This window comes from Suncus etruscus, chromosome 1 (genome assembly GCF_024139225.1).
Source record: "Suncus etruscus isolate mSunEtr1 chromosome 1, mSunEtr1.pri.cur, whole genome shotgun sequence".
NCBI classification, from domain to species: domain Eukaryota; kingdom Metazoa; phylum Chordata; class Mammalia; order Eulipotyphla; family Soricidae; genus Suncus; species Suncus etruscus.
The window spans coordinates 36,569,360-36,595,719 of NC_064848.1; the positions used below are offsets into that span (position 1 = coordinate 36,569,360).

The 26,360-nt window shown below is 34.8% G+C and overlaps 1 protein-coding gene and 1 pseudogene across 3 annotated transcripts in view; both read right to left on the reverse strand.

Annotated features, from left to right (window-relative positions):
* The window catches only part of PTPRD (protein tyrosine phosphatase receptor type D), a 1,813,832-nt gene that overhangs the window by 1,727,478 nt on the left and 59,994 nt on the right, over positions 1-26,360 (reverse strand). The gene's annotated exons all lie outside the window — the stretch shown is intronic.
* Positions 908-12,736, reverse strand: LOC126001781 (40S ribosomal protein SA-like; annotated as a pseudogene).

Genomic DNA, 26,360 nt, shown 5'->3' on the forward strand with positions numbered 1-26,360 from the left:
ATAATAGTAATGATGTGCTACATTAATAAATATTTACATAGATATATTTTACCTACCTTCACAACTCATGAAGAATGTGAGGATGAAAAAGAGTAAGAGATTTTTTTTTTGAGTCACACCCAGTGATGCTCATGATTAATTAATGTGGCTTTAGACTCAAGCATAACCCCTGGAGCTGCCTGAGGCACATATAGGATGTCAGGAAACAAACCTAGGTCAGCCACATGCAAGGCTTTTTTTTTTTTATCCTACTGTACTGACTTTCTGGTCTTCCCTAAGCGGGTAAGAAATTTGATATCTGTTTAAAATTATATCACTCATAAATGGTAGAGCCCAACTTTGAAATTTGCTACGCTAACCAAAGAAGCAATAGAATTAACCAATATATTCATATTTACAGAAAAATATATGCTAATGGTATTTAAATAAGACCTATTATATAAAACAGTGTTTTAAATTAGTGTATCTATTATATATATTTTATAGAGCTATTATTAAGTAGTGTAACTTTGTAATACTGATATATGTGCACCTTTATTTGGCTTACCTATAATAAAATAGTTATAGATATTTGGGCTTTAATGGTTATAAATAACCTAATTTTAATGCCTATTTCAGTCTAGAAAGAACAACTTAAGACCATTCAGCGGTGGTTTCTACTCATTCGGTGGCCTCTGATCATTGGGAACAGCAGATCAGTCTTCAGTAGCAGCCTGAGCGCTCCAATCTTCAGTAGGGAACTTCTGAATCGGCACGAAGGGCACCTGAATCCCTTCAGACCAGTCTGCAACCTCGGGCTGAATAGCAGTGAATTCAGGAGCTGAAGCAATCCATTCGCCCTGAAATTCCTTCTTGGTCACAGCTTTCTCAGCAGCAGCCTGTCTTCCTTTTAAACCTCCTCGGGATCTCAGTAGAATTAAAGATCAGGCATGACCTCCCATGGGTATTCCCGGAAGATGGTGCCTCGCATTCTCAGAACTTCCCGGGCCAGCATCCACCACATGAGACCCATGAATGAGCTCCCTTTTTGTTGCAAGGAATGGCAATGTCCACATAGGGCAGAGGAGAGTCTGTGTAACAGAGCAACTGTAGGGAAATTAACGTAAAATGCCTCTGTGAGGGGCTGGTGATCGGTCCTGGGATCACCACGCAAAGACTCAGTTCCTGGAAAGCTGCTAGGATTTGGTTAGTGAAAGTTTCAGAGGTGAAGCGGACAGCCATTGGATTGACTCCAGTGGCAGCAGCAGATTTCAGCTCAGCTCTCTGGCCAGTATTCATGGGTGAGATCACACTGACATTAGCTGGGTTTTCAGTAGCAACAATGGCACTTAGCTGCCAGTAGAAGCTTCTCCCAAGTTCTCTTCAAATTTATGACGTAGATGCCATCACTTTTCCTTTTGTAGATCTACTGTTCCATCTGGAAGTCCAGATTAGTGCCACCTAAGTGGATGCCCGAGGCAAGGAATTTGAAGACCTCTTCGTTTACAGGACATCAAGGGTTCCAAACATTGTGAAATTTCCCGTTAAGTTACGCTGGGAATCGAGAACAATGCCTTATGGATCCCTCTCTGGGTAGCACGGAAAGGCCAAATTTTATATAATGATATCCCAGTCATTGCACACCAAATGGGAAAGTTGAATAGAAGTTCACTAGTCAGTGCATGCAAACAGAACCATAGAAGGCTTAACTAGCACATGATTGCTAAGTAAATCCTCAGTAACTTTAGTAACAACATTAGGAGACATGTTTTAACAAGAAATAGAGTGTATTAGTTTATATGGGCAAATAAGAGTGAAAGGGATGGGGTGATTAACTGTAGCTATGGTGAAAGGAGAGTCACACTTGCAGTGCGACTAGTGTTGGAACATTGAATACCTGATGCAACTGCATTGTAAACAACTTTGTAAACCACAGTGTTTAAATTGTTTCAAACATTAAAAAAAGATGTGATATGTTTTCAAAAGGGACTCTGATAGGCCATTTCTTTTTATTTCAAATCTCTTTATTGATGGATGTTCTGTGATTTACTAAACCATTAATGGTGACTTGCAATGTACAGTGTAACAGCACACCCATAATCAGTGTACTGTCATTCCTTCCCCTAGGGTCTCAATGTTTCTTTCAAACCTACAACTCTGCCACCCAACTCAACTATGTGAATTATTTTTTCTTTTGTGTTGTGTTTTCTTTGACCCTCACTACGTTTCCTCTGGTAATAACATAGGAATTTACTTGCATATGGCTAACTCAAATTTGATACCCAACATCCCATATAGTGCCCCCAAGCCTGCCAGAAGTAATTTCTAAACAGAGAGTTAGGAGTAACCACTGAGCACCACCTGGTATGAAATTCAAATAAAACAAAAGCAAACAAAAATAAATCTGCCATATTGTATCTAGCTATTTAAAAGGTAAGTTGAAATCTAACATTTGCTTATCTTCTCAATGTATTATGGGAGTTTGAGTTGTATTATTTATCTAGATTGGAGCATAGACATGGAACTTAGAATCAAGAAGAAAAATGTTGGGGGAAGAGTAGCAAAGACAGCAAGTAGGTCATTTGTTTTGTGTTCAACTACCCTGTGATCAATCCCAGTACTCCGTTTGAGAGTAGAGCCAGAATTAAGCCCTGAGGACTGCTGGATGTAGAAGAAAAAAAAGAATGAAAGGGAAAAAAAAGAAGAGAAGGTAGAGGAGAAAACAACAAAAATCTTGAGAATTTTTTAACATTTGACAAAACAGAATTCTGAATTTTAGAAATATTTATTTTTTAAATGTTTAGTTTATCATGGAGATAACTTCAAAATTACTAAAATATTCATATTTTCTTAGAAATATTCTACTATTATTTATACATTTATCTATAAGAATTTGTTTCTATTTTGAAATTTTATTTTCTTGTAAGTGGAAATTTTACATTTTAATTGTTCATATTACTTTTCTAGTTTAAAATTTATCTATCTAAATTGCAATAAATTCCTGAAAATTTAACTTAAGCTCTATAGTTTCTACATATACATTACCTCTAGAAAAAAAAAAAGAAAAAAGAAAAATATCTTATATACCTTATCTGTGACCGATTTTGATTTATGAGATCAAATATCTAATTTTATATGCAATTGCATTTTTGGGAAATATATTTGAAAAATGTAATTATGTATTTTATTTATGATAATTATATTAAACATTATTAAATAATAATTTTGATAAATTAATTCAAGCAAAAATATCAGTTGTTACTATTGCATTTATTTTTTCTTAATGATTATAATTTCAAGTTAAATATCTTAGGGAAATTTTACAGTAACTTTAAAATTAATGTAAGTAAAATAAATTATTTATTAGTTAAGAAAAAAGATAAAGGGTCGCAATAGCAAAATAAGTAGGGCATTTTGCTTGCATGTGGCAAATCGGGACAGACCCGGGTTCAATTCCCCACATTGTCTCTCTGAGCCTGCCAGTAGCGATTTCTGAGCGCAGAGTCAGGAGAAACCACTGAGAGCTACTGGGTGAGGCCCCAATACCTAAATAAATAAATAATTGTTTAAAATAAAATAGGTGAGGAGCCGGAGAGATAACATGGAGGTAGGGCATTTGCCTTGCATGCAAAGGGATAGTTGTTCGAAGCCCGGCATCCCATATGGTTCCCAGAGCCTGCCAGGAGTGATTTTTTAGTGTAGAGCCAGGAGTAACCCCTGAGCACTGCCAGGTGTGACCCAAACACTATATATATATATTATAAAATAGGTAAGAATATCATAGCATTTTCTAAATCATCTCATTACTAATTATTAATTCACAAATATTGACCTACCGTATTTTCTGGCGTTTAAGACAACTTTTGAAGCAAAAAAAGTCAACCAAAAATCGGGGTCGTCTTATACACCGAGTATATCCCAAAAAAGGTTTTGATATGCCAGTAAATGAAAATCGTCTGGATATTGCCACTAAACGAATTTTCCAACTCGATCCCGCACCAATCACTGCAAGGCTGCTAGGACCGCCTCTCTAACTCAGACAATCCAAGAAGGCTTTTTATGCATGCAAATTAGACAATGTTCTGGATCCAAATCTACACTGTCAAAAGCCTGCTCAGATTGGCCAGAGTCAGAGAGGAAGTCTATTACAGTATAACCTTTGAACCTTTCCTTGTTTTGATTGGCTCACTGTATGCAGTTTTGCAAGTGTTGAAAGTACAATTCCTTTGCATATAAATGATATCCTCCCAGATAATGTGACGCAGGAAAGGAGGCCTCCCAAACTTTCCGTCATGTCAAGAGGTGTTGGAGACAAAGGTTCCTCCAGTCATAGTAAACCAAAGGTTCCAGGATCTACCTCAGACCCTGGAAATAGAAACAGATCTGAATTATTTTATGCCTTAAATGGGTCTTCTGTTGACTCACAGCCACAAACCAAATCAAAAAATACATGGTACATTGATGAAGTTGCTGAAAATCCTGCAAAATCCCTCACAGAGTTATCTCCAGAATTTGGACATGCTTCACTGCCACCACAGCCACCTCCTTTGAACTCATTATATAATGAGAATAGATTTCATTCTTTACCATTCAGTTTGACCAAGATGCCCAATACCAATGGGAGTATTGGTCACAGTCTACTTTCTCTGTCAGTCCAGTCTGTAATGGGAGAACTGAACAATGCACCTGTCCACTTGCAAAACATACAGTTGCAGCACAGGAACGTTCTGTCTGATACAGCGAATATATGCCTAAACCAATGTTTTAATTGCAAAATTAGGGGGTCGTCTTATATGCCAGAATATACGGTAATTTGAGGTTTTACTGACTCTGATCCTAAGATATCAATGTTGATGAAATTATGATTTATTTCCCCTTCACCAGTGCAACATTCCCATCATCAATATCCCAAGTGTCCCTCCTCCCCACCCCACACTGGCCTGTACTCTAGACAGGCTTTCTACTTTCCTCATTCAGTCACAATTTGTTATGATAGTTCTCAGTGTAATTATTTCTATGATTTTGAGTTCAAACCAAGCCAGCTCTCATCTGTGTTACCAAAACAAAGTCTGAACAAAGTTTGACAATAGCATTGATGTGTCTAACATAAATGCAGCTATTAAGTACAGTATTAAAGGAAGGCCAAGTTTTCATCTTTAGTGTCATAAAACCTGGGGAATTGATTTCCATTTCTACGAAGTGTGCTAGTGTTGAATATGTTCTCACCTACTTTTCTTGAATTGGTTTCTCATAGCAATGCCTAGTATTAAACTAAAAAACATCAAGATCATTTCTACTTCATCACATATCATGATGGACTATGAGAAACAAAATGAAGCACTAAAATTTAGGAAACAAAATCTTCCTTAGAAGTGCAGTAACAAAATGGAAATGCATAGAGTGAATAAGGAATGGAATCCTCACAAGCCATTATTATAGGATGCATGATTAGAGTCGGCAAAAAGACAGAGGATATCAAGTGTAGACAAGAATTCTTACAATTCCAAGGAATAACTGGTGAATTTAAGAAAAGTAACTTGTCTTTTGTCTCAAGGAAAAAACATTTTTTTTTTCAGCATTCTTAGTGGGGGGGAAAACCTATAGAATCTGCTAAGTCCTATAGGTTTTCCCCCCCACTAAGAATGCTGGAAAAAAAAACTACAGATGCAAGGATATATTTCTGAGAAAATTTTCATGTGTCCTTTAATTTTCCTTTATTCTTTCTTGTACTGATATTCATATGAAAAATAACCATTTTGTTGGAACTGGAGGACGTCTACCAATGACTTCCTCCAGTTAGTGAAAGGAAAGATAAATGCACCCCAGGACTGAAATTCATAGAAAAAGAGACACTGAGAAATTAACTGGAATGAAATGTTGAATGGGCTATGGAAAAATGAGAAAAGAAGCAAAGCTGATTGGTACAGGACTCACACATTCTTTTCCTCTTATCCTCTCTAACACTGCTGTGAGCTTTAGTATTAGGAACTTTGGTCGAGGCCCTTAAATTGGAAGCACAATCATAATTTACTTTGTGAAAATTCTCCTTAGATTCAGTTCATCTACTTACATGCTGTTATTATTATATCACAATTTCAAAGGCTTTGCTCTCAAGTTCTCAATCCTAGATATTCCTTGAGGGTAACCTCTATGGTTTTGTCTTTTTCTTAATACCATATTTCTCAAGTTCCCAGAATTCTTATTGCTTGGGTATGATTCCATTTCTTCCCATTTGACTTGGCATATATGAAGGAACTAAAAAGGGGGACAACAATTTATTGGAATGGAGCCCTGAGTAAGTTAAATTCCTTCTGAATAAATGTGCAGTATCTTTTCCTTAGGCCTTGGTAATTGCTTTTTTACTTATCTCCAACCATTTTTATTCTCTCCCAAAGCCTAATAGAGTCACTTCCTGCACACATAGTGGATTTCCATCACAGAAGTGCCTAGGATGCTGGCTGTGCAGATAAAAATAAATAAATAAATAAAATCATGGAGACCATAATATAGCAAGTGGAAGCTGAAATTTTACATTTATATATTAAATTAATATTGCATTCTGCCCATATTATACAAAATGTAAATTGTAGTTCAGTCAGGCATCAGACAGAGTTGGCAGCATTTTCAGCAAAAATGTCTTAAAGTTCTCTTTCAGGGAAAATACCCCTCCTGGGCCATGCAGACATGTAGAAATAAGTTAATGTGGCAGTTCATTTTAATCACATTAATATCTATCTTGTGGAAGAATAAAAGTCCAGGTGAATGAAGTGAACATTAACATTATTTAAATGAACATCGTTGATGAATATTCTCCTCAAAATAAATGAAAAATATTCAACTTGAAAGAAATAATTTCATAGGAACAAAAAGAAAGCAGATATATGAAGAATGAATTATCACTTTACTGAGCCATTATCTTTCTCAAAAAAGTCATTTCTTGACTCTGCTAAAACTTTAAATTTTTGCCTTAACCAGACATTAAGGGATCTATGATCTACAGTATATGTGATTGTTTTCATTAATAAAGTACCATGAGACCTGAATTATAAAGGGAAAACATTTCTAAACATTTCTGTAATGAGATCTTTTTCATCATTAAAATATGGACTAGTTTATAGCACTCTGGTGATGCAGTAACTGAACAATATTTGCTACAATAAATATTGCAACATAAAACAGTCATGTTTTGTCTTTTTAGCCAAAATGATGAAAAAACGCAAAATTTCAGAAAAAAATATTTTTTTAGTTTTCTTGTTATGGCCAACCTGGTTTAATTTTTCTGTGCTTTCAAACTTGGTAGGTTATTGTCCATTCTTGTGAAAATAATAGTTGTGGTATTAATTAATCTCTATATAAAGGATAGCAAACATCTGCTAAAAGTGTAAACAAGAATTATGTTCTAAGAAATCATTATTCATTATCTTTTTCTTTGTACCCCAATATTTTGCTGATATGACACAAAAGATGCATGAGATATTATTAGGAATTGATATTGATTCAGTTGATTAATTATTAGCAAAGGACATAAAAGTGACTTATAGGTAGCCAGAGTAATGTATGCTACAGCAGTTAGAGCACTTTCTTTAAAACAATCAACCAGAGTTTGGTACCTAGAGTTCTGTATCTTCCCACGAATCCCACCAGGACTGTTTCCTGCAAATAGCGGCCAGGAGTAAGTCATGAGAACTGCTGTGTGATTTCAAAGCAAAACAAAAAGCAAAGTAAATCAAGCCTAGCTTACATTGTTTTAGCCACCATTTATAATGATAGTAAGTCTATTTTTGGTATAAGTTTTCTATATTTTAGGGAGAGTAAGAGGGCCTTGAAAGCAATAATGTGTGGCCTATGGACACCTCTTAGTAAATCTAGGCCAACCATGCTAGTATTTCAGGAAGAGGATTCAAAGATGTGATTCTACTGGGAATATGCAGTACCAGAAATTTGCTCAGGCCACCATTGTCACAACCAGGTAACTGATTGGTCTCCAGGTCTATACCCAGAGATGCTTGAGGAAACAAGTAGAACTGAGGAAAGAATTGAGGTGGGTTGCCTACAGAACATATTAATTAAGATCTGTACTATCTTTCTGGTCCTATAAAATTATTTTGTGAAGCATAGGAATTAATAATAAGCACAGAAATTAAATTATGTTTGGTCATATATAGAACAGAAAAGAGCTAGAAGGAAAAAATGATAGTTATACTGATTAATTTGACAGAAAGAAAATTGAGGCTAAGAACAGAGATTTGTTCAAGTAAAAGTCTCAAATGCTATGGTACAACACTCAATTTAGGAAGACTTCAGGATCATTCAGCAGGTATTTCAAACTGAGTTTAAATCAAAATGGAAAATCAAGACTTAATCAATTGGTGATATCTCTGAGGTTTGAGTAGAAGAGTTAGAAATTGTGATATATAATGCCCCCCCATTTAACACACAGGATGAACCCTACCATCAAAAATTTTTTCTAATAAGGAATTTGAAGTCACAACAATGCCCTCCATCTTTGCAAAGAAAAAAATATTAATTTTATCTTGTAGTTCTACCAATCCTACTCCACATGATTGCAATAATATGTTAATTTATCATAGCTCATATAAAGCAAATTGGGTCCTTACCCCCCTTCTTAAACCCCTTTGCTTCTTCTTGAGTCAAAAAGGATTTTCTTTAAAGATTCGTCCAGTAATTTTTGCACCTAATTTAGATATCAGTGTAAGAAATCACAACTTGGAAAATAAATGCATATATTTCCTCTAAAGAAGTGTTCATCACAAGGTCTTTAATAAAAATAATTTTCTTCAGTACATTTAAAATAGATTTGTTTCTCCAAAATTGTTTAAAACTAATTTTAGTAACACAGACTCAGTAGACAAAGGAGACCTTGATCAGCTAAATCACCTGCAGAATAGAAAAGGCCAAAAATAATCAATTATTTTTCATTCTAAGAGATGTAGAACATATTATATTTGAGGAGCTCTGCTTTACAAGAGTACAGGAATATTAATTCTTCAGTGGAGTAAAAAATACATATATATTCTTTATTTATAGAATATATATATAGTCTCTTTGTATAGAAAATGATTTATCAAATGGGAAAGACATTGTTGATTTCAGTTCACTGATTTACCTTAAAAATAATTAATTAATTGAATAACCATGAAATATGAAATATAAATTTAAAAAATTGTTCATGATTGAATTTCAATCATGTGATGTAAGATATTCACAAGTGCACTTTTCCCATCACCAATGTCCTCAGTTTCTCTCATACCTTCCCTATATATCCTTCCCACCTGCCTGTTCTTTCTCTCTCTTCATCATTTTTTTAGGCACTCTGGTTTGTAATGTTGTTTTAAAAAAGTATAAATAAATCCACACATTGTATTTCCAAACCCAGGTGAGTAGATTTGAAGCATGGTTGCCACATGAAATAATCCAAACCAGGCAGAGGATGAAACACTTGTAATCTGACAATATTCTACCTAGTATCCAGAGCAAGCTACCTAGGTTAGATTGAGACATGTAAAGCAATTATGTCTTGGGGTTAAACCGAGTTGTGAACATATACAAAGAAATAAGGGATGATCTTTGTTTTGGGTACAACAAGGTATAATCTAACAGAGGAGTATCAAGCACATCACTTCTCTTCTTTCAATACCCACTTCTTTTCCAGACTGATCATTTCCAACTATCATTGTCATAGAGATCCCTTTTCTTCCCTAACTACACTCCTCCACTAGTTGTAAGTTTCATACAATTGATTGGTCCTCCTGGCCTTTGTCTGTATTGTTTTTTGGTATTACCATACTCTATATTTTCAATATCCAACAATTTACATGTTTAACTCATAGTACAGGTTGAACTAAATTTGAAGAAATGTATTAATCTAAATAAGTATTTAACTATAGTAATTGGGCATAATTCCTTATTTGGGCTAAGCACAAATAATATTTATAGTTTTTCATTATTTATTTATTACATAGCTTTAAAAGATATTAATAAATACAATTTATTTACATAATAAAGTATTGTTATGCAATATAACAATTACATATTATTATTAATATATGATCATTCATTCAGCATAATTGCTATTTATTATGAGTACAATGATTCTGCTATTTTGTATAGATTTACTTACACCTGCTTAGCAAGAATATTAGCTCTCATTACACTAAATACTTACTTTTAACAGCCAAAAAAGAAACAAGTAAAAGATGTGGATTAAAATGTAAGTACAATGTAGTGGAGACTTTCAGTACAAATATCAGTAGAATATATCTTAAACTGTCCCATTTTGTTACTATATTCATGAATCCTATTACTGGTACAAATTGTAGTACATTGTTCACCCACACTGCACTGGCCTTGTCTACAGTGATATTCTTTGATAAAAGTGTTTTTTTTTTATTCTGTGATCACAGTAAAAAAATAGAGCTGTTAGTTGTTTTACAATTTTCTTTAAAATCACAAAATTGCTGCACTTGTAATATGGATCTGAACATTGGCATGTCCTCAAGAAAAATGCAGTGCTGGGAGAAAACTAAAAGAATGTATTGAATTATCATGGGATAACAGAACTGTTGGCAAAATAGTAACTACAGTTAGAAAAATCTTATTTTTATATAATAAGAACAACACTTAAAATATTTTTCCTACTCCAACAAACAATAAAGTAATGTTACCTTATGTTCAAGTTTAAGGATTTGACTTCTAGCATATGTAATTGAGTAGGGAGAGAGAATATTTTATTAGGGATTTTGATGTAGCATTTAAATAATGTGGGTGTTTGTTTTTTGAGAAATATTACTACACCAGTAAGATTCAATGACCCTAAAGCATTTTCATTGCCTTAAAACAATTAGTTTTGAAAAAGGCATTTAGTAACCTTATAACTCATGAAATATTTAGATTGCTTTACAATTGCTAACATGTTAGATTATATTTATGCTAATTAAATTCATAAAGTTACAAAATACTTTGAAGCTATATAGAGCATTTTAGTTTCAATAAAATAAAGAATTTCACAAAATTTATTTTAAAGATTAAGTTGATAAGCATAAAGAATTGAATTGTGGGGCTGGAGAGATAGCATGGAGGTAAGGCGTTTGCCTTTCATGCAGGAGGTCATCGGTTCGAATCCCAGCGTCCCATATGGTCCCCCGTGCCTGCCAGGAGCAATTTCTGAGCGTGGAGCCAGGAATAACCCCTGAGCACTGCCGGGTGTGACCCAAAAACCACAAAAAAAAAAAAAAAAAAAAGAATTGAATTGTAATCTTGGGAATTATGTATGTACATTCTGAAAGTATTTTCCCTATAAACATTAATACTTTTAATAGCTTTTATGCTATAATTATACACTGATAACAAATTCTCATGTAATACAGTTAACAATTTGACATGCAACAATTGGGAACATTTGACTTTCCAAATTTTTATTATAAATGTGTGTGATAAAGTCATCATTTTTTATAATGTATTTTAAAAGGTATTCACTAATTCTTGGCTAGGAATATATCCCCTCAGGTTGGAACAATAAAATAGATGGTAAGGCACTTTCCTTAAATGCACCCAAGTTGAATTTTATCCCCAGCTCAGTATATGGTCCTCTGATGTCGTCAAGCACCTATAATATTCCTTTTTATATTTTACTCTCAAATTTTCTGAGTTATTAGCATAAGTGCCCTTAATAATGTCAACCCTGATCCTCACTCAGGTAATTGATGTTATACTCTGACTGATATAAATGGCAGGGAAAGCATCAGCGAGCAAGAAGCTTGGCTGGCTCAGAAAGATCCAAGAAGCTGCTCAACTCTCCTGGCACTTTCTCCTGTAATCCATCTGCCTTTTTGAGCACTGCTCTTTGCTGCTGACCCCGCCAATCCAGGGTTGGCACGAAGAGGAAAATGGCGAATACTGCAAACTACAGGCAGCAGCTCTTAACCTCAGGAAATCAGCCAACCTAGGATCCCCAGAATTGTCCCCATAGTCTGAGACCAGCTGGGAGTGATCAATGAGTAGGCATAGCCAGGAACTATTCCTGAACAATGCTGGGTATGCTCACCTTACCCCTCACCCTCAAAAGAAGAGTGAGAATATTCTTCCTGAAGGTCAGAGAAAAAACTCAATGGACAAAAATAAAAATTTGCTTGCATGAGACGGGTTAAATCTTGGGTACTGGGTTCCCCAAGAATTGTCTGGAGAAACTCCTGAGCACTTAATTTTGGAGTACCCACGAATCACTCCCAGGTTTGTCCCTCAGAAAACTAGATACTAATACTAAAGATAGCAGTATATATCTATATCTATATATATATATATATATATTTATATATCAAATAATACATTTTCTAATTCTCCCTACACATAAAAAAGTTTCCTCAACTGTATTTTATAATCAAAATAAGTCTAGTAACATATAAAGGAGTTCCTTCCAAGTCTGTTTGGTTTTTATTAAATACCTTTACTTTTATTTTTTTGTATGTTTTGGGGGCACATCCGATGATGCTCAGGGGTTACTCTTGGCTATATGCTCAGAAATCGCTCCTGGCTTGGGGGACCATATGGGATTCCAGAGATCAAACCTAGGTCTGTCCTGGGTCAGCCGAGAGCAAGGCAAACGCCCTACTGCTGCACTATCACTCCAGCCCCTAAATAAATTTTTTTAAGTTAAAGGTTGGTCATTTATATATTTAGATAGAATAAATTACTTACCGTATATTTCATTTAAATAAAATTTTATTAGCTTCTCCAACATGCGGACAATATAACAAAGGCTAGTGAAAAACTCATTTATATAAAACAAATGTGGGTATAAATCTAACTTCCATAACTTTCATACTCAAACCTGCCTTTAAGATACTTAATCTTAATTTAAGATACAAAGTAAAAATAAAACGAAACCCCAAATAAGACATCTTCATCCTGTGTGAGGATTCTAAAAAGAGTTCATTGTACTTTAACATATTTACTTTAACTGTCTGATATAGGACTGCAGGAATTGTGAATCAGTATTTTCTTTTTTGTTGTTTTGTTTGTTTGTTTTGTTTTGTTTTGGAGGGTCACACCCGGCAGCTCTCAGGGGTTACTCATGGCTCTATGCTCATAAATAGCTCCTGGCAGGCCGGGGGGAACATATGGGATGCTGGGATTCGAATCACTGTCTTTCTGCATGCAAGGCAACTATGCCCTACCTCCATGCTATCTCTCCAGCCCCAAATCAGTATTTTCTGACAGAAAATCAAATGTAAGAACTCTAAAGGCAAATAATTATATTCAATTATATTTAGAATATTTGCTGTGATGTATTAATCTGATTTCTGCAATTGCTTCCTGATGTTTTGTTGCACATACCATGTCCAAATAATAACTTAAAGTAGTTATTACAGAAAAAGAGGAAGTTTCAGCCATAAGCAAAATAAAGTGGCAATAAGTTATTATATATAATGTATATTAACTAAAATCTAGTATAAAAATAACTTCAGAAAGGCAATCAATTTTTATTTCTATACACAAGAGCAGGACTATTTGTTCTGGCAATCATTCTATAAGTAAAAAAAAAAAAATAATAGAAAAGCTGTCCCAATGATCTACATGAATTATATTTAATCCCCACCTACTCTATGATTATGCAGTTTAATGAACTATTTTAATATATATTTTAGCTTAATTTATATATAAATTTATATAATTTATAGTTTAATGAACTTGACTAACCCTCTACTTTTCAAAAAAATCTTTTAATATATTAATTAAAAATTTGTGGACAAACTAAGATGGCATCTCGGGGCCCAGTCACACGAGATACCACACCCAGCTTGCACTACGAGAATGTCCCAAGAAAACTCTTTAACAAACACTTTATCTCTAGGTTATACCTTCTTTTAGGACTAGAAGCACGTGACCAGCAAGAACACCGAAGCAGCAACTGTGACCTACAGACTTATTCTACAGGTTTACTCATTGAACACATTCAAGCAAACTAGCATTCCCTTGCCCTTTTCTCCTCTCTTCTCACTACTTTCTTTTTTTCCTTTTTCTTCTTTCTTTCTTCTTCTCTTTTTCTTTTTAATGTATTTTCTCTTCTCTTCTTTCCTGCCCCTTACATATACTTTCCTCTTACCCACTTTGGAAATCTGACTATCCCTTCACCCCCCAATCCCATCCAGATTTCCCACTTTATTAAAACTTTTCGCCCTCAATTCTTAATCTATTAGGCATCAAGACTGACCTCCTACCCTAAAGAATCAGTAGTCAGCACCCAAGCAAAGGGACACCAAGTTAAAACCACACCTCGTCCCCAGCAAGAAAAGGCAACCAATTCCCCTGCTGACTCATGCTGCGTAGCCCTCCTTACCAACTCTTCCTAACGTGGACTGTTATTTGAAACCGGACTTAGCTCTAAAAGTATCCCCAAAGCAAGAACTCTTCCCAAGACCTCCCTGCCGCAAAGCTTTTGCCAATCTCAAGAAGGTCAGGGTGTGTGATGAAAAGGCGCCAGGGAAACCACACACCACAAGAAAATCTCAAAAGACAATGGGGAAACCTATAGTTCCATCATAAGTATAAGACCTGTATAGCACTATCTCTTTACCTGCTTTTCCCCAAATGTCAGAGTCTCTTGCATTATTTTGTTCCTTTAATTACTTTGTTATTTCATTTTTTTAATCTTTCTTCTTTTTATATCTGTGAGCACATATATTTTTATTTCTATTTTTATCTTTTTTTGGGTGTGTGACCTGTTTCCATTTTCTTCTTTTTCCACCCCCAAATGCACCGGCAATATAATGTAGCACCATTTCCCCTTGCAAAGACACACTAAAAAAGGGAAATCTTACATATAAAAACGAGCTCTAGGGTTAAGAACTCATACTTGTTTACAATACAGGGACATCTCCCACCTTGAAAATATGTCATGTGGACCCAACTTAGACCCCAGGTGATTAGACACCCCCCGTCCAGCCTTGAAACTTGGATCCCAGACATAGATACGACACAGTTCTTCAGGACAGCTACAGGAAACAAATCCCATCCGGGACATCTTCAATACTGCTCAGACACCAACAAGTGGCAGCTCTAATATGATATCCTGATAATGAGGAAAATGGGAACAACTTGACCTAAGAGCAGGTTATCCTACCCCTCCAGCTGACGATAAGACAAAATCAGAAAACTTGTCACCCTTTGGTCAGTCCAAAAGTCAAGATCAAGATTTACAGATGACTGGCTGATAGAACCAAGACCAGACTGTATGTATCCTGGGACCAATAAAAAAGCCCTAGTGTAGAGTTTAAACTACAACCTGCACAACAACCATGATCTCCAGTTTCAAAGGTCCGTCTGAGACAATTGCAACGGAATGGGTCTTCTGGAAACACAACAAAAGATGCTATCATAGGCTCCATCCTAAAATCAGCGCAAAGACCAAGACCACCAAACACAGAAGACGGATTAAAATGACACTGAGGGAATAGAACTTCTAGAACCACAAAGAAAGACTTCATCATAAGTTCCACCCCTTGACCTGTGCAGATACCGAGATCTCTAGATACAAAGTTCTGATTTTATCACCCAGGACGAAGCAGAAGTCTTCCAAACACCACGAAATCACCAACGGGAGAGTAAATGAACCTGAACGGAGTTTATAGTTAATCCCATGACAATATACTCCAAGGGTGGAGGAACCCTTTATCTCTTAGGCCTAGGGAATTTCTTTTCAGATGACTCCAATATTTACTGTGCCTGTGCAGGAGGGGGAAAAAAGGCACAAAACAATTTTTTTCTTATATCTATCTAGGTTTTGTCGATTTCTTCGTTTTGGTATGGTTATTGAAGTTGTTGTCTCCATTTATATTTATTTATTTTCTTCTTTTATTTTTCTTTAGATGCTCTGCCATGATTTTTATCTCAAAACTATGGCTTTTATGTGGTGCTTATCTTTATTGTTGGAGTGCTCACTGGATATTTTATTTGACACTTCTTTTTGTACTGTTGAGGTGTTTTACCCTCTTTTCCCCTTGTCTCTCAAACTGATGATGAGAGCCTCTAGAAGGACTCCGCCCATTTTCGGCATATTTGATTTTTACCCCAGTTTATCACTTTTCTCTTGTTCAAACAAAACCACATAACTGGAACTATCTAGTACCACCTCCCAGTTAGAGGAGGAAACAAGGGATCTACCAAGACCAAAACAGGTGTAGGACCACTAAGTAGTAAGCTAGGCTCAGAGGGGACCACGTATTCTAGCAGCCCTAGGGGTGAGGGAGGAGTATATGGGAGGTAGGATGAGAACGAAGGTGTAGGGAGGATAATTCGGTGATGGGAATTCCCCTGATATTATGTTAATATGTACCTAAAATATTTTTGTCAACAATATGTAAGGCACTACGATCAAAATAAAAATTATATTTAAAACAATTTATTTGATGTGAGGACAATCAAGCTTGAAATACAAGATATCCATCTATAGATATCCAACTAGAAATTAAAAGTTAAAATAGTTAAGATAGTGTAATGAAGAAAGTGCAATATAGAACACTATTATGTGGGCTGCAAGTTTAAATATAAATAGTACAACTATATAGTTTCTATGCATTTTGTTATAAAAATATCACTTACATTAATAATATAGGTTATTTTATTCTTTGATGAATATTTTATTTTTAAACTAGATTAACTTTGGAAAGATTATAAAATAGTGCATTTTAATACTTTTAATACTAAGGCACACAATTGATGTCTTAGTGTCTAAGCATATACTTTTACTAATAGATACCTAAAAATAAACACACTAACAAATCTACATGATCATCTTTCTTTCAAATATGTAGTGCTTCAGTATGTTTTAACTTTTTTCTATGAAAAGTTTGCATCTGCATGTGAATGCTTCTAAAAGTTCACAATGAAAATAACAAAGTACACATCAGTTGAAAGACCTATCTATATGTATACATACAACAACTAAAAACGATTTAAATATTTATCAATTCCACATTTTATCTACAATTGAAAAATTAGATTGGCTATATAATTTTTTTTTTGGTTTTTGGGCCACACCCGGCATTGCTCAGGGGTTACTCCTGGCTGTCTGCTCAGAAATAGCTCCTGGCAGGCACGGGGGACCATATGGGACACCGGGATTCGAACCAACCACCTTTGGTCCTGGATCGGCTGCTTGTGAAGCAAATACCATTGTGCTATCTCTCCGGGCCCCAGATTGGCTATATAATTGAAAGAGCATAGTCTTATTTGGTTTTAAATTGCCCCTGAAATCACCAATCAATATTTTAAAAATCAATTGTAATTTTTCAATAAATGTTACTTCTTGACTAAAAATATTTAGAATATTATTATATGAGGCAACAAAAAAAGCATCATCCTTGCTTGTTTAAGATAATTTAACTCTCACAGAAATAACATTGATTTTATTATGCTGTTTTCCTATGTAAGGACCCATAATAGTTTCTATCTTAAAGACTGAGGGTAACATCTCTCAGTTGTTCCTCACTTTTGAATAATCTGGCTATTTGTCGCCCAACTTCTTTTCTAGTCATTGCTTTATTCTAAAGCCATTCACATGCGATTCCTTCACTTTGTACATAATGTATGTCTATATATGTTCTGTGCCCTAGGAATTATTTCAGGTTTTTGAATCATTTAACATATCATTCAAATTTTATACACATATTGAAATATGTATGTTGATATCTCAGACTAATTTTAATATTAAGATGTACCTTATTCTTACAAGTCTACATGAATACCGACACATACAGAAACACACACATATGTCTAATTCTGATAAATCCCTGTTTTGTTATTTTCTTATAACTAGGCCATATTAAAGTATTTCTCCAGAATACTTACTATACAGTTTCATTTTGTTTATAATTTACTAATGTAAGTATATTTAAAATTAATTAAAATCACAATTATTCAAAACATATAATCATAGTTTCCATTAGTGTTGCCAAAATCATTGATTCCTTAAGAAAACACTATACAGTTTATATACTACATCCCATTTTAGAAGTATTCATGCATCAGTATACAAATTAAATTAAGTTAGTATTTTGGATAATTTTCTATTCAAAATTTTGAAAAATAGTCAAGTCAAATAAAATTTAAAGGTATAAAGATAATTTCAGGGATATTTACTATTATGAAGCTTTCTATATAAAATAATAGAATGCTGGGTTTTTGCCGCTGTTCTATTTTTTGTCATTTCTTGTTTTATTTTTATTTTGTTTTTTTTTCTTTTAAGTTAATATTTATAACCACTAGATGAACTCCTCCCAGCTTTTCTTTTCTTTTCTTTTTACAACAGAACCACAGAACTTGAACCATCTTGGTTTCCCTCATAAATTGAGGGGGGAAAAAAATGAATGGTACCAGGAGCAACTAGTCATATGAATATTGAATGGAAATTAAAATGATCAGACTTAAACACCAAACCCAAAGTTAATGACAACAGTATTGTTACACAATCTACAACAAGCTATACACAAAGGGGAACTGTTACACTAGCATGGCAAAGGGGGAGGGGGAAAGATATATGAGATGCATGCTGGTAACAGGGGTGGAGGGAGAACAACACTAAAGGTGGGAATGGCCCTAATTCATTGTTACTATGTACTTTAAATATTACAGTGAAAAATTTGTAATTCACTTTGATTATAATGAAATTATATAAAAATAAAAATAATAAAACCTTTGTAAATTTGGGTGTATTTCTATGATTCTTATATTATTAGCTTATATATAAGTTGGCTTGAACCCTCGCACCTCACATGGTTTCTAGAGTACAATTAATATTTGTCCTTGAGTGCAGAGCAAGGAGTAAGCCATGAGTATTTCTAGGTATGCCCCACACAAAAAATAAAACTCAAAATTAATAATTAGTACAATTAGTGCCTGGAAACTTTTATTTCTCTTAAAATATAAGAAGTATAAGTAAGAAATCAAAATATCTAATAAAAGAGATATTGAAGATAACACAAGAAAATTAAGAAAAAAAATTATATATACAAAAGGAAATAATATCAAATATTGGTTTTTATACTTTTATTTTTAATTTGCGGGCCACATCCAGTGACACTCAGGAGTTACTCCTGGTTATGAGCTCAGAATTTGCTCCTGGCTTGGGGGACCAGATGGAATGCCGGGGGATCAAACTGCTGTCTGTCCTAGACTAGCCTGTGCAAGGCAGATGCCTTACTGCTTGTGCCACTACTCCAGCCCCTATACTTTTATTTTTTATACTAAAATGTGTGGGAGACTGGAGAGATATAAGGTATGTACTTGCCTTAAATGCATGCCAATTCCATTTCTTTTTATTTTTGCTTGTATAGTTTTGGATCACACCAGGTGATGCTCAGGGGATACACCTGGCTATGCCCAAACAAGTTTTATCTAAGAAAAAATTAGTGCATATTTTGAAAGTTGTCTCATCTTAAATAATTGGTCTAAAACTAAATGTTCAAATCAAAATATTATGAGATGCTGTTTTGTAGAAGAATATAGAATATGTGAGGTATAGACATAGGAACTATAATACTAGAATAATAAGCTTTCCAAAAGAAGAGAATAAAGTTAGAAATATGCAATGGAACAAGTAATAGAAAAAATACCAAGAATTGGTATTATGGCTCAAGGAACAAGGTCATATGTTTGTGTATAGGAGCTGTGGCTTTAATTTCTGCACAAGTTTGGATTCCCTCCAGGATATCGTCCTCCAAACATATCTTGTAGCATTTTTCCAGCTCAGTCAGATGTGTTTTCTTAGGGTGAAAAAGAAAGAAAAGAAAAATAAATAATCTCCCTCTCTTTTCTCCCAAGAAAACATCTGAAGGGTCAATCCAGAATATGAGATATTGAAAATAAACAATAGTAATATTTTTCAACAAGAAAACAGACTGAGAATTAATATGTTGCTAGAAAAAGAATTGCACAACATATATATCTTGACTCAATTATGAATTTTTAAATAAACTAGAGAGCTGGGTGTATATGAAGCTCAGCACATTGAACAATAGATGTATAGGGTCCTTAATTCTATACCTAGTATCACAAATAGGCACACAAATGCACACATACCTTTTTCAGCTAGAAAATAGACTTTACATAACAAAAAATAATTAAAGTCTAGATAATAAACTATTTGGACAATTACTAACATTTTATTACTTATTATATAAGACTATATATAGATTGATGTGAATGTCCTGTCTTACTCATGGGTTTTCATTTCATTTAATAGAACAAAGTAAGAGAGGAATGAAGACTGGAAAAGGGAAATCTATGGATAGAGTATGGGAGAAATATAGGGAGGGAGAAAAAAAGGAATAAAAGACAAAAGGGAGCCAGGAAACCAGAGAAGGAAAGGGAAATTGCCCACATATACACCAAAACTGACAGGTTTTATTGTTGGGAGGGTGTTGGGACTATACCTAGATGTACTCAGGAACTACTCCTGGCTCTTAATGTTCAGTGATAACTCACTGATAACTTCACTACCTCCTGGTGGTGTTTGGGGAACCATATTAGATTATAGGAATTGAACTTAAATCCAGTGCATATAAGTACCATCACCTCCAAATTTTGTCTTCTGCCCATAGGTTTAAACAATGATTATAATTAGTAAAACTGAATATCTGATTATTAAAAGTGGGTAGAGGAAGATTTAGAGTTTTTCTTTACTATAAAATTATGTAATCCTCTACAAATTCTTCTTCCTTTATTTAAAATGAATAAATGTTTTTCTCAAGAAAAACCTATTGAACGAATCAATCCTTGAACAAGTCTTAGGAAATACTTTAGAAGACACTTTTAAGTAGGACTTCAGAAGCAAGCATACATTTAGAAATTTTGGCTAACATCTGTGAAAATTCACTTATATTTAAACAGAGGTGTGAATGTCTCTCCAGGGCACTTACCATTCTATTTTAATTATACCACTTAAAAAAATCTGTTTTAACATCTAACAAAGCACACATGATGTGAAAACACTTGTTAAACCACCTCCATGGTTTTAACAATAAGACAAATATGAGATCACTGCATTTCTTAAAGTTCATTAGATAAGAATTAGTTCAGTGACACTATTTTCAGAAAACTTTTGCCCTCGATAACATCTAGTTCTCATATGTATTTGTCATTTAACATGCTTTTTCTCTTAAAAAATGTTAACTTACACAGGTTCTATATTTTAATTATGACATATCATAAAATAAAGCTATGTTTCATTGTAATGGTGACAGAAACCTAATCGAGTGAAGAAATCCAAAATAAATGACAAGTCTTTTATTTAGGAAGATTGCAAATCATGCTTTTGTGTCAAAGTGTCAGCCTAGAAAACAAATTATAGGGTCTTTGTTCATTTGAATCAAAGACAGAATTTAAATATGCTAATTGTGTTTGAATATAAAAGAAGAGATAGGTTGCCTATATCAGTAAGTTAAATATTTATCCCTTGACTAGTAATTTCTTTGGGAGGACTTTTAAATTTAGATTTTGCACACCAGTTATTGAAACTGTTTTAAACAATTTCTGCAAAAAGCCATAAAAAATGCAAGCACAGTCCTAGGCATCAACGAGTTGAAGCTGCTGCTAGCCCAGGTCCTGGCACTGTCACCCAGTCACTGCAGACCCTGAAGTCAGCTACCTGCTTTCCTGGAACATTCCTCATTCTGGATCCCCTTGGAGACAAATCCACCAGGAATGCAAAGTGGACACTGAGAGCAATGGTTCTCCTGAGGAGACTGATGAATCATCTGAAACCTAGGGTGATCTTATGTGGCACCCTATCCACCTACCAGCACCCCCTCCCCAGCCACAGGAACTACCACTAACACGAGTGCCACACATACACACAGACACACACACACACCATGCACGCATACACACACACGCCGCAGCCACCACCACCACCACCACCACCACCAACAACAACAACAACAACAACAATAACCTGCTGCCCTCTGCTGGATAAAGGGCATTAACAGTCCTCAACCAAGCCTGCAAGGGAAGTGCCCACCACAGGCCCCTTGAGCCTTAGCATAAGTCGCATCCTCCAACGAGAATGTCAGGTGCTGAGGCCCTGAGAAGGTCGCCTGGTCTTGCGGGTCACAGTTGCTTCAGAAAATTCATCTCACAACAGCAGCAGTTAGAGCAGTTAGAGAAATATGCAGAGCCTCAAGTGGGCAAGATGAAGAATAGAAACCAGGTGACCTTCTGAAGGGCCAGACACCAGCCATAAATTGGGGTGGATGGGACAAATTACTCTCAAAACATGCTTTAGTACTGTGTATCTTCTAGTTAAAATTTTGAAATGAATAAAGTATCTTGTGTCTGGGCCGGGGAGATAGCACAGCGGTAGGGCGGTGGTTTCGAATCCCAGCATCCCAGGTCCCCTGACCCTGCCAGAAACGATTTCTGAGAATAGAGCCAGGAGTAACCCCTTAAAACTGCTGGGTGTGACCCAAAAACAAAAAAAAGAAAAAAAAAGAAACAAAGGTTTATCAAAGACCTATTTGTATCTCAATATACTAGTAGAACATTTGGGTTTTGCTTTTTAAAAAAAATATCTGTATTCCTCTGGCTTCAGAGATTTTATCACATTGTTTGATTCCACGGATATACAAAAGGAGATCCTTTTCTGTTCCTTATTCTCTCCATACATCTTTGCTTCTAGACATCTATCTCAAACTCCTAGTATCTGAAATGTATATTGCCTGCATGATTCTCAGTTGTGATGATCATACTATCACTAGACCCTGTTGAGTACTGCACCTTGTGGTAAGCTTTGGTATAAATTAATAAGAGTTTTCCTATTTTTATTTCCTTCAAAATTGTCATGCCCACCCTAACACCTTTTTAATTTTATATATTCAATACTGTTTCACAGTTCCCATGCTAACTATTAGATTTTTTTATATTCTTTTGTTTTTTAGTTTTTGTTTGGAGGCCACGCTTAACAATGCTCACTCAGATCTAATTTCTGGTGACGTCCCCAGGGATCTCTCTGGGTGGTTTTCAGGGGATCACCTGGGTGCCAGGAATTAAATCTGGGTCAGATTCATGCAAGGCAAAAAAACCTACACACTGAACTTTGATTCTTCTCCTAAATATTTTTTCTTAATCTAAATCTCTGCGATATTGACAGTGGATTATAGAAGCCACTTTATAAAGATAACTTTATTTGCCCTTTAAACATTTTGTGAAAAAAGAAAGCATAAACTTAAGATGAAATACACATTCCAGATTCTACCAAGATTCAATAAATTTTCTATAAAATAATATAATTTAATATAATTTCTTATAGTGGAATTTAATCTGGAGTTTTCCAGTGGCTCAAAAGAGGTAATCTTGATAAGATTCCTCCTCCAACTGATCATGCTATACTATCTTTTCATTTGGAACTTCAAAATACCCTTCTCACTAGCCTAAATACCACTTAATTTATGAGTTCCTTAATGTATTTAATTAGAATCCATACTTAATGTAGTGACTTTTTTAAATATTTTTTTTTGTTTTCCTTTTGTTATTTTTAATTTTCTTTGTGGGCCACATCCGGTGGCACTTGGGGGTTACTCCTGGCTCTGTGATCAAAAATTACTCCTGGCAGGCCTGTAGGACCACGTGGGATGCCAGTGATCAAATGGCCTACTCATTGTACTATCACTCTGGCCCAATTTTAGTAATTTTTAAAAAGGTTTATATTGTAGTTTTTTTTTACACTGAGTAACAATTATGACAGAATTTGATGCTCTATAGTCATATTCTTGACATTATAAATTGTTTAATAACACTAAGAGAAACATCTACTAAATTCTGTATTATTGTACTCTTAATTTCTACAAAAATAGCAAAAGTCACTGTACATGAGCAAATATAACCTAGGAGGGAACATTTCTCCCTTAGTTACAAATATGTTGCTAGTGGGGCCAGAGTGAAAGCACAGTGGGTAGGGTATTTGCCTTTCATGTGACTGAATGGGTTCAATCCCCAGTATTACATAATGGTCCTCTGAACCTGCCAGGAGGATTTCTGAATGCAGAACCAGGAGTAACCCCTGAGCACTGCTGGATATGGCCCCAAAACCAACAAAACAAAACAGAAATAAATTTATAGTAAATAAATTTAAATAAAATAATTTTAGTAGGTATTGGGCATACTCAACTATTTGTAGTGAACTTCCTGCCATGGTCTAGTCCTATTGGCCTAAATATCTATTGACTCTGGATATTACCATGCTATTTTTTTTTAGTATCCCACAAGTGAGTGAGATTATTCTATGTCTATCCCTCTCGTTCTGACACATTTCATTCAGCATATTACTATCCATATCCATCCATGCATAAGCAAATTTTATTACTTCATTTGTCCTAACAGCTACATAGTAGTCCCTTGTGTAGATATGACACATATTGTTATCCACTTATCTGTTCTAGAGCATTTGAGTTGTCTCCAGATTCTGGCTAGTGTTAATAGTGCTTGATGAACATGGGAATGTGAGGGCTTTTCTGTATTGTATTTTTGTGTTCCTATGCCAAATCTCTAGAAATGGTATTGCTGGGTCATATAGAAACTAAAATTCTAGTTCTTTGAGGAATATCCATATTGTTTTTCAAAACGTTGGACTAATCCAAACACACCAACAGTAACTGAGTGTCCCTTTCTTCCCACATCAATGCCATGATTGTTCTTGTGCTTTGTGATATGTACAGTCTTATGGTATGAGATTATATCTCATTGTTTTTTATATTTGCATTTCTACGATGACTAGTGATGTGGAACATTTTTTCATTCACCTTATGGCCATCTGTGAGGTGAATTTAGATAAAAGCCTAAACAAACGTTTTCCCCAACTTCCTCTTCCCAGTAGCCTCTTCCTTTGATATGTGAAAGCCCACTGAATAGTTACTTTTGTGATTATCTTACCTGACCTTCCTTTTCCTGGTATTGAGAGTTGATTTGAATAAAGAAAGCAATTTTGGTATTTGCTTGGGCAGAGAGAGCGCATAGCAGAGAGACACCACTAGGCAAAAAGCAAACTTACACCAACAACTCTCCTGACTAGCTTGATATTATTTTTTTGCTACTACCCTGCTTTTTCAGATCTATCCACATAAGGAGTTGGAAACACAATATCTGGGGTGGTATTTTTATTTTATAACCATCTGTATTTTTTTAATATCTGTACATTTCTTCTCCAAATTTTTATGGGTTTAGATTTTTTTTCTTGCAAAGTTCTACAAGTACCTTTTATATATTAGATATTAATCCCTTATAGATAGTATTGGGTATATAGATAATCCCATTTCGTGGGTAGTCTTTGTATCCTAAGCACCTTTTTCTTTCAGGTGCCAAAGCTTATTCGTTTAATTTAATCCCATTTGTTAATCTTTGCTTTCACTTGCTTTGCCAGTGGTGTTTCTTCTTTGAAGATGGCTTTATCTTTAATGTCTTGGAGTGTTCTGCCTACATATGTACCTTATGGTTTCCAAACTGATTCAAATGTCTTATATCTATTTTGATTTGCCCTTTGGGTATTGTGTTAAAGACAGGTTTGATGGGACCAAAGCAATAGCACAGTAGTAGGGCATTTGTCTTGCAAGCAGATAACCTAGGTACAAATCCCAGCATCCCATATGGTCCTCAAGCCTGGTAAAAATAATATCTGAGCACAGAGCCAGGAGTAACCCTCAGTGCCACTGGATGTGTCCCAAAAAGAAAATCAAAAGACATAACCAGTTTTTCTAACACCACTTGTTGATCAGTCTTTCTTATTTTTACTTATTTTTGAGACTCTTTAAAAAAGATTAATTGATATTTTATAGCAGAATGGACCTACTTCTCCTCAGAATATGGAAGTCTATCCCATTGATCTGAGAGTCTGTCTTTATTCCAACACCATGCTGTTTTAATGAATACTGCTTATAGTAGAGCTTGAAGTTGGGGGATTGATTCCCCCAACAATTCCAAGGATTGTTTAGCTACTACTGGAAATTTATTATTCTATATATATTTCATTAATGTTTGATGTACTCCCTTGAAAAATGTATGTGTAATCTCATGTGGATTTTATTAAATCTTTATGATTTAATATTAGTATTACCATTTTAATGATAATACACTTCCTAATACATTAGCAGAGTGTATGTCTCCATTTCCTTGTGTCCTCTTATTTCTTTAAACAATGTTTTGTAGTTTGCTTTGTATAGGTCTTTTACTTCTTTAGATAACTTGACTACAATGTATTTGATTTTCTGTGGCACAATTCTGAACAGGAATGTTTCTTAATGTCTTTGTTCTCTTTAAGTATTTGTATATAAAAAAGCCACAGATTTTTTATCATGCCACCTTACCATATAAGTCTATTC